This window comes from Bufo bufo, chromosome 8, assembly GCF_905171765.1.
Source record: "Bufo bufo chromosome 8, aBufBuf1.1, whole genome shotgun sequence".
NCBI lineage: Eukaryota > Metazoa > Chordata > Amphibia > Anura > Bufonidae > Bufo > Bufo bufo.
In genome coordinates, this window is record NC_053396.1 from 23,515,760 (window position 1) to 23,530,100 (window position 14,341).

Sequence of the window (14,341 nt, forward strand, 5' to 3'; positions counted from 1 at the left end):
TGGACACCAGAGCTCCAGAAAGGACAAGGCCTTGTTAGCAGGATAATTGTGGTTGACATTATTGCTCTTGAAGACAGTGATTCTGGAGACCATCCTAAGGTGAATTCAAAGGCAAATTATTTGTCAAACATCAGGGTTTATCCGGTCGTATCTCATCTATACACTCTTAGGTAATAGGGGGTTTGAATAATCTAGCTGCTTTCTCACAGCGCCCCATCTGTCGATGGGCTGGTACTGCAGTTTAGCTCCATTGAACTAAATTAGGCTAAGCTGTAATACCACATACAGCCTATAGTCAAGAGTGGCACTGTTTTTAGAGGGAAGCAGCTGTGTTTTTCTTATCCTGTAGAACTGGGTTGTGCACAAAACACTTGGTGACCTCCTTTTCATCTTTTAAGCTTCAGATCTGCCATTTCCTGGGCTCCTCTTCTGCCATACAAGATGGCCACACTGCCTCTTGGACTACCTGGTGCATACTGTGGTAGTCCAAGACACTTCCTGCTGCCATCGGATTGGCCAAGACTGCTCATGTGAGCAATGCTGGCCAATCGGAGGGCAGGGCTGGACAAGAAGGAAAAGTCTTGGAGTACCTATGGCACAGTGCATCAGTGCAGCTATCATGGATGGTAGAATAGGAAGCTGGGAATTTTATTTTGTCAATTGGTCTCAAAAATTTCCAACAGTTTTTGTTCTACAGCCTTCACTTTCAGTGTATCTGCAGACTAATGCTCTGTGTTTTACGCTGACTCCGTCAGGGATCTGCTCTGACAGCTTGATACATAGCCCCTATCTCTGAATCAACAGCTCATATAGCGAAGCCCTTACTAGTTTCATAAGAATATGGCTTCAAAGAGCGTTTAGGAGCTGTCTGGAGTTCAGAGCTAAGGGCTACACATTAAGCCGTCAGTGCAGCTCCCTGACGGATTCAGTGTAATGCAAAAAGGCAACAGTCTGCAGATACACTGAAAGTGAAGGCTGTAGAAAATAACACTTTTACGAATGTTTAATAAAGAGCAAATGAAAAGTAATAAATGAGTGAAATACAAGAATAAAAAAATTGCCCCCAAAGTTGTCCATAGCCTTTTAAGGGGTTGTGCCAGAATGGTAATCCCCCCACATACTTTACCAGATCTGTATAAGAAAGAGGACTTACCTGATTCCCGATGCTGGCTTTACGCTCCTTCTCCTCGAGGCCTGCGATGCTCCGCTGGGTTCCCTCAATGAAAACATCTGCTTTGACATCACCGCAGCCAATCTCTGGCCGCGGCGGTGACCGACTCCCCTTAGGTCATACATGACGCAAGGGGATCCGGTCTCCGCCACGGCCAGCAATTGGCTGTGGATATGTCAAAGCAGATGTTTACAGTGTATCTGCAGACTGTTACTTTTTTGTATTACACTGAATCTGTCAGGAAGCTGCTCTGACGGCTCGATATGTAGCCCTGAACTCCTGACAGCTCCTAAACACACATTTAAGCAATATTCTTATCAAACTGATAAGGACTTCGCCATGATGAGTGTTTATGAGCTGTCAGTTCAGAGATAAGGGCTAAACATTGAGGCATCAGATCAGCTCCCGGACGGATTCAGTGTAATACACAAATCATTAGTCTGTAGATACACTGAAAGTGAAGGCTGTAGAACAAAAACCCTTGACAATTTTTAAGACCAATTAAAAAAAAATTAATTCCTGGGTTCCTATTCTGCCATCCAAGATAGCCGCACTGTGCCTTTGGTGCTCCAAGACATTTCCTGTTTGTCCAGCCCTGCCCTCGGATGGCCAGCTTTGTTCACATGAGCAGGTAAGTCATCTTCCCTTTACAGATCCGGTAAAGTGCGGGGAAGGGGGGGTTAACGAAAGCCCCTCATTCTTGCACAACACCTTTAAGACCTCTGCTATATGGTGTTTAAATAATACCGCACTATACAGTACCATAATACAAGGACAGCCACAACGAAGTATGGTTGAGACCCTAGGGTAGTTGGTCCACCCTTGAGCGCCACCAAGAGGGCTCACGTCATCTCATCTTCTGACTCTTCTTGTCTCTCTGCACAAAAGAGAAGATGGAGACAGGTCACTTCAAGTATAAAAGGATCCAAGCCAAGGTTAAGACGTGAAATCTCAATAAGAAAGTTGTCCTTGCCCTATGAGAGTGCATAAAATATAGAAAGATAAAGCGTGATTAAATATGCATCCAGTTTCTCAGCATAGAGAGCACTGGGGGGAATCGGTGGCTTAATGTAACGATGCTGTATATGGAGCGCTCCTAATGTACTCTCGATTATACCGAAGTGGGAGGTTTGAAATAATAATGAAGAGCAATAAAGCTGAATAATTGAATTTAATTGATGGATGCATATGTTGAGCGCGGTTAAATCAGCAAATGGATCGAAGCTGATTTTACTTTTCTTGTGTTTTGTTATTTTATGGATTTCACTTATACTTTAATAAATGTATTATTAATAAAACATAAAATAGGAAGAAGGGATGGTATAATTAGGGGGAAGAGTACGTGTGGTGTTATGGAAAAGAGAGAACAATTAGGGTGTCATGCAGGGGCGCACCTCCAATGAGGCCAGGTGAGGCGATTGCCTTAGGCGGCAAGTGGGAGTGGTGGCAGGGCTGCGGGAAATGAGCGCTTCCATGGTGGAAGCGCTCATCTCTCTATATTCAACTGTATCACAGTATGCCTTTAACAATATGGCTGGAGGGGAGGCGCCGTTTCAGGTTCCACCTCAGGCAGCAGAAAGGCTAAGGGCGCCCCTGGTGTCATGGCAAAACTCAGAATGTCCCCACTCCCTCTAAACCATATGTACTATGCCTTTAAAGGGGACCCGTCACCGGGGGTGCACCTAGCCTTTCTGCTGCCCTAGGCAAAAACTGAAACGGCACCCCAACCCTCCAATGCCAATTTCTTAACCGAACCTCTTCTTTCCAGCCCTACTGTTAAAGACATACTCTATGCTGTCCCTTTCCTTTTTGCGTATTCCGTTTCCGTATTTCCGTTCCGCCAAAAAATAGAACATGTCCTATTATTGTCCGTATTACGGACAAGGATAGGACTGTTCTATTAGGGGCCAGCTGTTCCGTTCCGCAAAATACGCAATGCACACGGGTGTCATCCATATTTTTTGTGGATTCGTTTTTTGCGGACCGCAAAATACATACGGTCGTGTGCACGAGCCCTTATTCCTAGTAGAAGGTTACTATCAGTTTGTGCTAAAAAGATGTTGCACCTTTCTCTGTGACACTTCTGCTGACACATCTTCTTTTCTTTTGCGCAGGTTTTCTCAGTGCAGCGGAGACACGAGGTGTGCTTGCCCCTGACTGGGTCACAACAGCAGTTTGCAACTGAAACTGGAAACGACAACGTCCATGGATTGGCCCCCTCACTCAGCTCGGACTCGCAGTGGTGCCTGTGACTGTTAGATGTGGCTGCATTCATGAATGAAATCCCCAGTGAAGGTTGTGTGATAATGATGTCTACAACACGATCCTAAACAGGTAAATTTCCCCATCGGAGGTGTCAAATTAAAGCTCATGGGCCCCAATACAAATTCAGGTCTACCATGTGCCTCTACACCAAGAGATAGAGAGACATTTGGCCCCTCTGAGGCACCAGGTCAGCAGCGCAAGCGCTCGGGTAGCAGCAGCTGATCCTCTGCTTTTGCACCGATGCGCGGAGCAACGGTACAACTTCAAGATCGGCAAGGCCAGGCAAGAAGACCTTGACTATCAAGGAGGAAGTCTCTTGACCAGTGGGGCCAGCCCATCCTGGCTGATTTTGTCGTAATCAACTAGTTAGAATCAATTCTCTGGACTTTATTCGGGAGCATTCTTCTCTGTCTCAGGCCTCCACAATACGCGGGAACCGGCCGTGTGCACCCCACATTACGAATGCGGACTCGTTCGCTACGGAGTACTTCCTTGGGGTCTCTCTCCGTGCCTCCGCAGTGCAAAAAAATAGAACTTGTTCTATTTTTTTGTGGTGTGGACGGATCACGGACCCTTTCAAGTTAAATGGGTCTGGATCAGTTGCGGCAGCCGCATGGATAGTGCCGTGCAAATTGCGGTCCCCAATGAACGGAATGGCCGAGCAACGGTCGTGTGCATTAGGCCTGATTGGACAATGCCAGAGAGTGTAGGGGCACACCCTATGGATAAGGGAAATGGTAACGCCCAGTTGCCAATTTATCTAAACATTTATTGGAGGAATCACAGAAGGACAGTGCGTTGAGATTTGTGACATCTCAGACAGTGGGGGCATATCGCTAGGATATGTCACCATTGTCTGATAGGTGCAAGTCCCACCGCTGGGACCTGCACCTTTATCGACAACGGAGCCCCGAAAGTGGTGGATGGCGCACTGCGCATTCTTTTTCTATGGGGCAGTGGAAAATAGAAGTGAATGGCAGCGGTGGCCGGTCATGTGCGGTGCGCTCCTATTCACTTCTATGTGTAACGGTCGCGTACACACACACACAGGGGAGAAGGGAAGTGACCACTGCGCTCCACCCTTACCCCTGGCCCTGCCTACTTGCCTCGCGAGTCCTAATGACAGGGGACAACTGGACGGCAATCCCTAACTTGGAATAAGTGCAGGGATGACAGACAGACAAACAACAGGACGTGAACGGACCGAGTCAATACCAGGAAAGCTACAAAGTACAAAGGATTAAGCAAAGAATGGTCAGGAGAAGCCGGGGTCAAATACCAGGAGAGCAGAGAAGTACAAGAGGAGTCCTAAGAGAGTAGTCAGGTGGGAGCCGAGGTCACAATACCAGGACGGATGCGCGGTACAGGAGGAGCAGGCAAAAGGATGGTCAAGGAACAGGATCAGGTAAGTATTCAGCAGTCCAACAAATAGCCAGGAACCTAGAAATTAACAGGCAACCTGTAGCCAGCAGGCTGCCTGTATTTATAGTGGGGAGTGAGGGTCATGTGACGTGGCCAGCAACACATGACCGACAGACCAACCAGTCGAGCACCGAGTGATCAGCTCGGCGCTCAAGGCAGACTTAGGAGCAGGTAGCCACCCAGCTAGTAAAGCCGCCCTGGGAATGAGGTCAAACACAGATCCTCATTCCCAAAGCTAAGCAACAGGTCTGCGGGCGATGGGGGACCGAGTGCACCTTCGGAACCCCGTGACAGTACCCCCCCTTTTACGAGGGGCCACCGGACCCAAGACTTCAGGCGATGGCTTTTCAGGGTGTTCTAAATGAAATTTACGAACAAGTCTAGGAGCATGAACCTCCCTGGCGGGTACCCAAGATCTCTCTTCAGGTCCATACCCCTTCCAGTGAATCAGGTACTGCAAGGAATTACGCACCTTCCGGACATCCACTATTTTAGACACCACATACTCGACAGCATCATTAACAAGAACCGGCGGAGGCGAGGCTTTTGATGGTACTACCGGTTCAAAATATTTTTTAAGCAGAGATTTATGGAACACATTATGAATGTGGAATGACTCGGGCAGCTCCAACCTAAAAGATACTGGGTTAATCACTTCCGTGATCTTATATGGTCCAATAAAACGAGGAGCAAATTTTTTAGAAGTTACCTTGAGAGATAGATTCTTGGAGGACAACCATACTTTATCCCCAACCTGAAAGTTTACCCCCCTTGAACGTCTCCTATCGGCCTTGAGTTTTTGAGAACATTGAGCCTTTTCTAGGTTCGATTGAACCCGGGCCCAAACTGTGCACAGTTCGGAGGAGAGTTTATCCGCTTCAGGGTTAGAGGAGGAGACGGACGACCCAGAATGAAAACGGGGATGAAAACCATGGTTACAAAAGAAAGGGGAGACCCCAGCGGAAGAATTGACACGGTTATTCAAAGCAAATTCAGCCAATGGAAGAAATTTCACCCATAATTGCTGGTCATCAGCAACATACGACCTCAAGAACTGTTCGACAGACTGATTAAGGCGTTCAGTCTGCCCATTACTCTCAGGGTGGTAGGCAGAGGAAAAAGACAATGAAATTTTACATTTTTGACAGAAGGCCCTCCAGAATTTGGACACAAACTGCACACCCCTGTCAGAAACAATATTTTCCGGGATACCATGCAATCGAACAATTTCTTTCACAAAAATAGACGCCAGGGTTTTGGCATTCGGGAGTTTAGACAGGGGAATGAAATGGACCATCTTGCTAAACCTATCCACCACTACCCACACTACAGTCTTACCCTCCGCCGGCGGTAGGTCAGTTATAAAGTCCATCGAGATATGGGACCAGGGTCTACTGGGAATGGGTAGGGGTCGTAGGTTACCAGCAGGGCGAGTCCTAGGTGTCTTGGACCTGGCACAAACCTCACAGGCTGACACATAGGACTTGACATCCCTAGTTAGAGTGGGCCACCAATAAGATCTAGAAACCAGATCCTTAGTGCCCTCAACACCCGGATGTCCACAAAAGGCAGAATCGTGACACTCACCCAACAGCTGGAGACGAAATTGTACGGGAACAAACAACTTATCTGTTGGGGTGGATACCGGTGCCAGATGTTGTTCCGACCTAATGCGAGCCGAGATATCCTGGGTAAGAGCTGCTAAGAAGATTTTTGCTGGTAGGATGGATTCAGGTGGTACCTCAGTAGGTTGAAAAGCCTGGAAGCTCCGAGATAATGCGTCCGCCTTCACATTTTTACTTCCCGGCCTGAACGTGATGGAAAAATCAAAACGAGTAAAAAACAGAGCCCATCTGGCTTGACGGGGATTCAACCTCTTAGCAGACTCGAGAAACATAAGGTTTTTATGGTCAGTGACAACAGTTACACAATGCCTTGCCCCCTCCAGAAAATGCCTCCACTCCTCAAATGCCCATTTAATGGCCAGCAGCTCCCTATTCCCTATGTCGTAGTTTCTCTCCGTGGGAGAGAATTTCCTGGAGAAGAAGGCACATGGTCTCAGATTAGTGAGGCTAGCAGGACCTTGTGAAAGGACTGCTCCTGCGCCGTCCTCGGACGCATCCACCTCCACAATAAAAGGTTTCTCCTGATCAGGCTGGATCAGAATGGGAGCGCTACTGAATGCCTTTTTTAATTTTTCAAATGAAGAAATGGCCTCAGTAGACCAATTCTCCAAATCCGCCCCTTTCTTAGTAAGGTCGGTCAACGGTTTAGCAATTACGGAAAAATTCATAATAAATTTACGATAGTAATTGGCGAAACCTAAGAATCGTTGTAAGGCCTTTAAGGATGAAGGTCTTACCCATTCCTTAATTGCTAGTACCTTACCAGGATCCATCTTGAAGGCGTGAGGAGTCAGAACATGCCCTAGAAACAGAATCTCCTGCACACCAAAGACACATTTCTCTTGTTTAGCGGATAGCTGATTCTCCCTCAACACCTCTAATACTTGTCTAACATGAGACACATGGGATTCGAAGTCAGGAGAGAATATCAAAATGTCGTCAAGATAGACAATAACAAATTTACCTAAGAACTCCCTAAGAATGTCATTCATGAAGTTTTGGAACACAGCTGGGGCATTGCTGAGTCCAAAAGGCATCACCTGATATTCAAAGTGTCCTACCGGAGTATTGAACGCCGTCTTCCATTCGTCTCCCTCCTTGATTCGGATTAGATTGTATGCCCCTTTCAGGTCAATTTTGGAAAACCAGGTTGCCCCCAGGACCTGGTTAAATAAATCCGGAATCAATGGGAGGGAGTATCTATTCTGGACAGTGATTTTATTTAATCTCCGGTAATCGATACATGGCCTAAGACCACCATCTTTTTTCTTAACGAAGAAAAACCCCGCCCCCATAGGAGAGACAGAAGGTCTAATATGCCCTTTACCAAGGCTCTCCTTAATATAATCTTCCATGGCCTTGCGTTCGGGCATAGAAAGATTATAAATTCGTCCTTTAGGAAACTTGGCCCCCTCTACTAGCTCTATGGTACAATCATAAGGTCTATGGGGGGGTAGAACCTCCGGGGTTGGTGATGAGAATACATCAGAATATTCTCTAACAACAGAGGGTAAAGTATCAGACTTTACTGAGACCCCAGCCTGTACCACGGACAGGCACGAGTCACACTTAGGCCCCCATCTCACCAACTCCCCATTGGACCAATCTATAGTGGGGTTATGTAGTCGGAGCCAAGGCAACCCTAGTACCACCTCAGCAGGTAGGTTCTCCAGGACTAGAAGCGAACATCTCTCTGAGTGGCACACACCCACGGTTAGAGAAATCTCCGAGGTACATAAGCTCACCGTACCACCAATAAGAGGAGTAGCATCAATAGCCATGACATGGATAGGAGTTGGTAAGGCAAACATAGGAATACCCAATCTTACAGCATACTCAGAGTCAATAAAGCTAGCCGCTGAGCCAGAATCAATAAAGGCCTTACCCGGCCATTTATCTACTCCCAGAGAAATCGTAATGGGTACCGAAAGCTTACTTTTAGAAAATTCAGGGTGTACCTGGTCTTTAGGTTGCCTTGCCTTAGGAGACTTGACAGAGAGGACCTTCTTAGGACACTGGTTGATCCAATGGTCAGAATCTCCACAGTAAAAGCATTCTCCACGTCTGCGGCGAAGATTCCCTCGGGTCATGCCAACCTGCATGGGTTCCTCGGTGGAGACCTCAGCATTGTCTCTGGGATAGGCCTCTGGCTGGACCACCATCTGGGAAGAGAACTGTTGTTCCTGTCGTCTCTCTCTAACCCGTCGGTCAAGTCGGACAACAAGAATCATCATCTCCTCTAAGGTCTCTGGAAGTTGATAACTGACCAGAAGATCCTTTAATTTATCAGACAGACCTGACCTGAACTGACTCTTCAGGGCTGGTTCGTTCCATCCTGAGGGGACACACCACCTTCTGAATTGGGTGCAATAATCCTCCGCTGGTAAATTGCCCTGAACCAGTGCCTTCAGAGCCGTCTTGGCTACTAGAGCCCTGTCTGGTTCATCATAGAGGGTACCTAGGGCCTGAAAGAACCCCTCCACAGAATATAAACAACTGGCGCCAGCAGGTAAAGAGAACGCCCAGTCCTGGGGATCACCCTGTAATCGGGAAATGATAATGCCCACGCGTTGACTCTCGGGCCCAGAGGACACGGGGCGCAAACGGAAGTAAAGTTTGCAACTCTCCTTAAAAGAGAGAAACTTCTTCCGGTCTCCAGAAAAGGTTTCTGGGAGCTTAATCTGGGGCTCAAAATGCGGACTGGAGGCCTGAGGAGTGGAAGAGCCTTGCCCTAACTCAAAAGAGCTGAGTTTTTCCCCTAACTCCTGCACCATCTGCGTCAGATTAGAGACATAGTCAGTCAGGGTCACCAGAGGATTCATAATACAGTGGTTATTGGGCCTGTTAATCTGTAACGGTCGCGTACACACACACACAGGGGAGAAGGGAAGTGACCACTGCGCTCCACCCTTACCCCTGGCCCTACCTACTTGCCTCGCGAGTCCTAATGACAGGGGACAACTGGACGGCAATCCCTAACTTGGAATAAGTGCAGGGATGACAGACAGACAAACAACAGGACGTGAACGGACCGAGTCAATACCAGGAAAGCTACAAAGTACAAAGGATTAAGCAAAGAATGGTCAGGAGAAGCCGGGGTCAAATACCAGGAGAGCAGAGAAGTACAAGAGGAGTCCTAAGAGAGTAGTCAGGTGGGAGCCGAGGTCACAATACCAGGACGGATGCGCAGTACAGGAGGATCAGGCAAAAGGATGGTCAAGGAACAGGATCAGGTAAGTATTCAGCAGTCCAACAAATAGCCAGGAACCTAGAAATTAACAGGCAACCTGTAGCCAGCAGGCTGCCTGTATTTATAGTGGGGAGTGCGGGTCATGTGACGTGGCCAGCGTCACATGACCGACAGACCAACCAGTCGAGCACCGAGTGATCAGTTCGGCGCTCAAGGCAGACTTAGGAGCAGGGAGCCACCCAGCTAGTAAAGCCACCCTGGGAATGAGGTCAAACACAGATCCTCATTCCCAAAGCTAAGCAACAGGTCTGCGGGCGATGGGGGACCGAGTGCACCTTCGGAACCCCATGACACTATGGGGAGAGAGCTTGGTGGTGGCCGGATCAGAGTCCTCCATCCACCGCTTTGCGGGGCTACGTTCCCGATATAGGTGCGGGTCCTAGTGGTTGTGCCCCCAGTGGACACAGTACCAACAAATAAAATAAAGAAACCTCACCACAGGCACTCATGGGAACACTGTCTCCGCACTGGAGGCAGCAGAGCCTGGCGTTCCTAGCATGATCACGTGACGTGGAAGCATTATATGACTTATATCCTGCATTTATCAACAGTTTTCACCCCATATCGAATTGACCTTGAATGGAAGGGTCCAGACTAGCTGCTATGATGTCTCCCATACACTGCACACACAGAAAAGAGGAGATCCAGCTCCTATCTCTATCACACACAGAAGCTGCAGCACCATGTAAGACATTATATAGCAGTACTGAGCTGTGCAGATGTGAATAGTGCACTGGGGTGAGGTAGTAAAACACTTACTAGAAAGAGTGTCTGTGTGTGTCTCTGCTTTCTTTCGCACTGCACCTCCTCCTCCCCCTACTTATGTGGGCAGCAACTATAACCTGATCCCTCAGTGAAGCTGAAAAGCTGTCTCATCTCAAGAAAACTTTTAGCAGTTGAGAGTGAGTGATCAGTGCAGAAGACAGGGGGTAGAGAGGTGGCTGATAAGTGGAGAAAGAGGCATTTTTCTTTAATAAGATATATTGCTAAGTTTCTTATCTTTGCTTGTACTAGTTATTTGTGTAAATGTTCATAGAGCACTGACCCTTTCAATGTTCTGGGGGTCCTCTGGTGTATATTTTCCTCTATTATGTGGAAACGGGGTCTCTTTTAGGCAGGACATGTGTTCCTCAGCACTCAGCTCAACGAGATTGATCTGTATTTGTTTATCTTTTGGGAAATGAAGTATCCTATTTCTGTCACACAGAAGCTGCAGCAGCATGGAAGACATTATGTAGCAGTACTGAGCTGTGCAAATGTGAATAGTGCACTGGAGTGATGTAGTTCAGTGTTTCCCAACCAGTGTGCCTCCAGCTGTTGCAAAACTACAACTCCCAGAATGCCTGGACAGCCTTTGGCTGTGCGGGCATGCTGGGAGTTGTAGTTTTGCAACAGCTGGAGGCACACTGGTTGGGAAACACTGATGTAGTTAAGCACTTACTGGAAGGAGCAGTGTGTGTGTGTGTGTCTCTGCACCTCCTCCTCCCCCTACTTCTGTGGGCAGCAACTATAACCTGATCCCTCAGTGAAGCTGAAAAGCTGTCTCATCTCAAGAAAACTTTTAGCAATTGAGAGTGAGTAAGCAGTGCAGAAGACAAGGGGTAGAGAAGCAGCTGATGAGTGGAGAAAGAGGCATTATTCTTTAATAATATATATTACAAAGTTTCTTGTCTTTGCTTGTACTAGTGATTTATGTAAATGTTGATAGAGAACTGACCCTTTCAATGCTCTGGGGGTCCTCTGGTGTATATTTTCCTCCATCATGTGGAAGCTGCGTCTCTTTTAGGCAGGAGACGTGATCCTCGGCACTCAGTTCAATGAGACTGATACGTATTTGTTTATCTTTGGGGAAATTAAGTATAGAGAGACAGTCATTAAGTTAAGGGGGAAATTATCATTCACAATTAGCTTTGCTTGTAGGAAATCCTAGTAAAGTGCTTGCTATTTATGGTCCTCACCGGCGTGCTTGCCACCAATCACCATGCATCTGCTGCTCCGTCAATATGTAAGCTGTTGGCGCCTAGTGGAGGAGAACCATCAGCTGCTCCAAAGCTGCGCGCAGATATTGTCGATCAGCTCTGCTATACACAAAGGTCACAATTACTGACTACAGAATACATCTTGGCAGCTTGCAGTTCCCTGTTCACATACTTGTAAGAACTTGAGATACATGCCAAAACTAATGAACATTTAAAGTGGAAACCATCAGCAATTTGCCACTGACAGACCTGTTGCACCTCTTATGTGACCCTTTAGTGGTCAACTGTCCTGAATGGTATGTATTTTATGACGTGCCTTGAAGTTTGTTTCATTGGCACAAGACAGAGGTGTAACTATTGGGGTTGCAGTGGTGTCAGTTGCGTCTGGGCGCACTTGCCAGGGGGCCCACAGGGTCCCTCGCCACATTAAAGCTCCATTCACACAACTATGGGGCCACAGTGCCCATGTTAAGGACCGCAAAATGCTGGTCCACATAAAACAGGCACTAGCCGTGTGCCCTCCGCATCATTGACTTCAATGGATCCACAAGAAGAGGCGAAAGATGTTCAACGTATCTTTTGCGGCACAGGGACACGGACCCGAAAAAACGCGGAAACACACGGAAGCCCTTCTGTGTGCTTCTGGATCCATGCTTCCTATCTTTGCCGCATCTTGCAGATCGTGGGCCCATTGAAGTCAATGGGTCTCCACCGAGATGTGGAGGGCACATAGCTGGTGCCCGTGTTATGGGTCACAACGACCCCACGATTTTGTGATTGGGGCCTAAGGTTGATTGCACTTCTTTAATCTCCTTTCTGATCTCTTATTATAAATTTTGGTGATTTATGATGTGCAGCGACCCAGAGGGAGGCGTGGTATTGGATATGATGGTGGTAGTAGTACTCACAGTACACGGTGGCAAACTTTCCTCCCTCAGTGTACTTTATGGACTGTTTTTAGGCTGCTGCCTGGTGTTAGGTGGGACGCCTTTGATGGTGGATGTTATGATATGATAACAAAGCACAGCCTTTTTACTGCGGATGATGGGTGATGCAGTACAAGCATATATCAGGAAGATATTTCACAGAGCTTGCTTTTCCTAATTGCTGTGTATAGGCAGTGGCAATAATGGAGGTAGTTTTACTCTAAACACTATGCAATCTTCACAAATTGACCGCAGGCATGCAAGTCTCTCCAAAATGTGGTAGGTCCCTGAGGCTACAACCCATTCCACATGCAGCAAAGTCCAAGGTTATCTTTACTGTCTGTGGATATCTTTCCTGCTTTCTCCTGGCACAATTGTTTGCTTTGGCAGCTTCTCCGCAAGCATGCTGTTTTTCCTGGAGTAAAGTTCTCTTTCCTTCGCACAGGTTTCAGCCAGGCTCACAAGCTGTAGCTTCATCCACAGCCGGAGCCAGACTTCACTCTAAACTAGACAAAAGTAACCAGGCAGGGGCGTTAGCAGCACAACACCCTGGCAACCTAGCTAGAACGGCCAGAATTAACTACTTCTTTGACTTATACTGTATATTCAGCCATGTAGGATGCACAGTGCACAAAATAAATGACATTAACCCTTTTAGCAATAATTAACCCTTGCAGTTTGCTGTTAGAAATTAGCAAGGGAGGGAGGCTGTGGAGAAGAATGCAGTTGGGGGGCTGCAATGGTTGTTCTCATAGCGCATGTCTATATGAAAGAGACTCCTGAGCTGTACAGATGATTATATTGCACCACCACCACTACTTACCGCACTATAGGGGTATGCACTAACTAAGGAGAGTTCCATATTAATGGACAGGTGGTAGCGTGCCAAACCACCCGACCATTAACAATGAAGACCAAATAAACAATGTGGTTTCAATTAGTTAATGTAATGCTGCTGTGGCTTGTACAGCCGCGCAGTACTTGGTCACAAGGTGGCTGCATCGCAACTGTAGCACGGCTGCTCGGTGTGGGTGTACTCTTAAAGAAGCACTCCCACAACATTTTTTATTCTCTGACCTGTTAGAAAGAAAAGGTACCTGATGTAAATTGTAGTGATGGTAATCTTCTTAGGGATGGTTCACATCAGCGTTATGGATTCCGTTTTTGTTTTCCGTTATAACATGGTTATAACGGAAAATAACGGAATCCATAAGACGGAAGTCAAAACGAAAGCCTTTAAGAGGCGTTCCGTTTTGATCCTTCATAATACAAGTCTATGGGCAGCATAACGGATCCGTCCTGGTTTCCATTATGAAGGAGTCCAGTCCTGCATAACGGAAACCAGGACGGATCCGTTATGCTGCCCATAGACTTCTATTATGACGGACCAAAACGGAACGCCTCTTAAAGGCTTCCGTTTTGACTTCCGTCTTATGGATTCAGTTATTTTCCGTTATAACCATGTAACAACGGAAAACAAAACCGGTATCCATAACGCTGATGTGAACCCACCATTACTAGTGACTGTATTTATAACCTCCCATCTGATCCTCAGCTGTGTCATGTGACCAGCAATCTGACTCTCTACATAATACAGCATCGTATGTGTGGGCGGGAATCCCGTTTCTCTATGTATTCCTATAGAAGCCTTAATGTCAGTTTTATAGGAATGAATAGAGAAGTAACTGACTTCCTGTCCTGTG

At 47.0% G+C, this 14,341-nt stretch overlaps 1 protein-coding gene across 1 annotated transcript in view; it reads left to right on the top strand.

The window, feature by feature from the left end:
- Window positions 1-14,341, top strand: part of ATP2B3 (ATPase plasma membrane Ca2+ transporting 3) — a 201,986-nt gene that overhangs the window by 56,019 nt on the left and 131,626 nt on the right. Inside the window, exon 2 of the mRNA XM_040442396.1 lies at window positions 3,286-3,505. The gene's annotated coding sequence lies outside the window, so the exon portion shown is untranslated. The remainder of the gene's footprint in view (window positions 1-3,285; window positions 3,506-14,341) is intronic.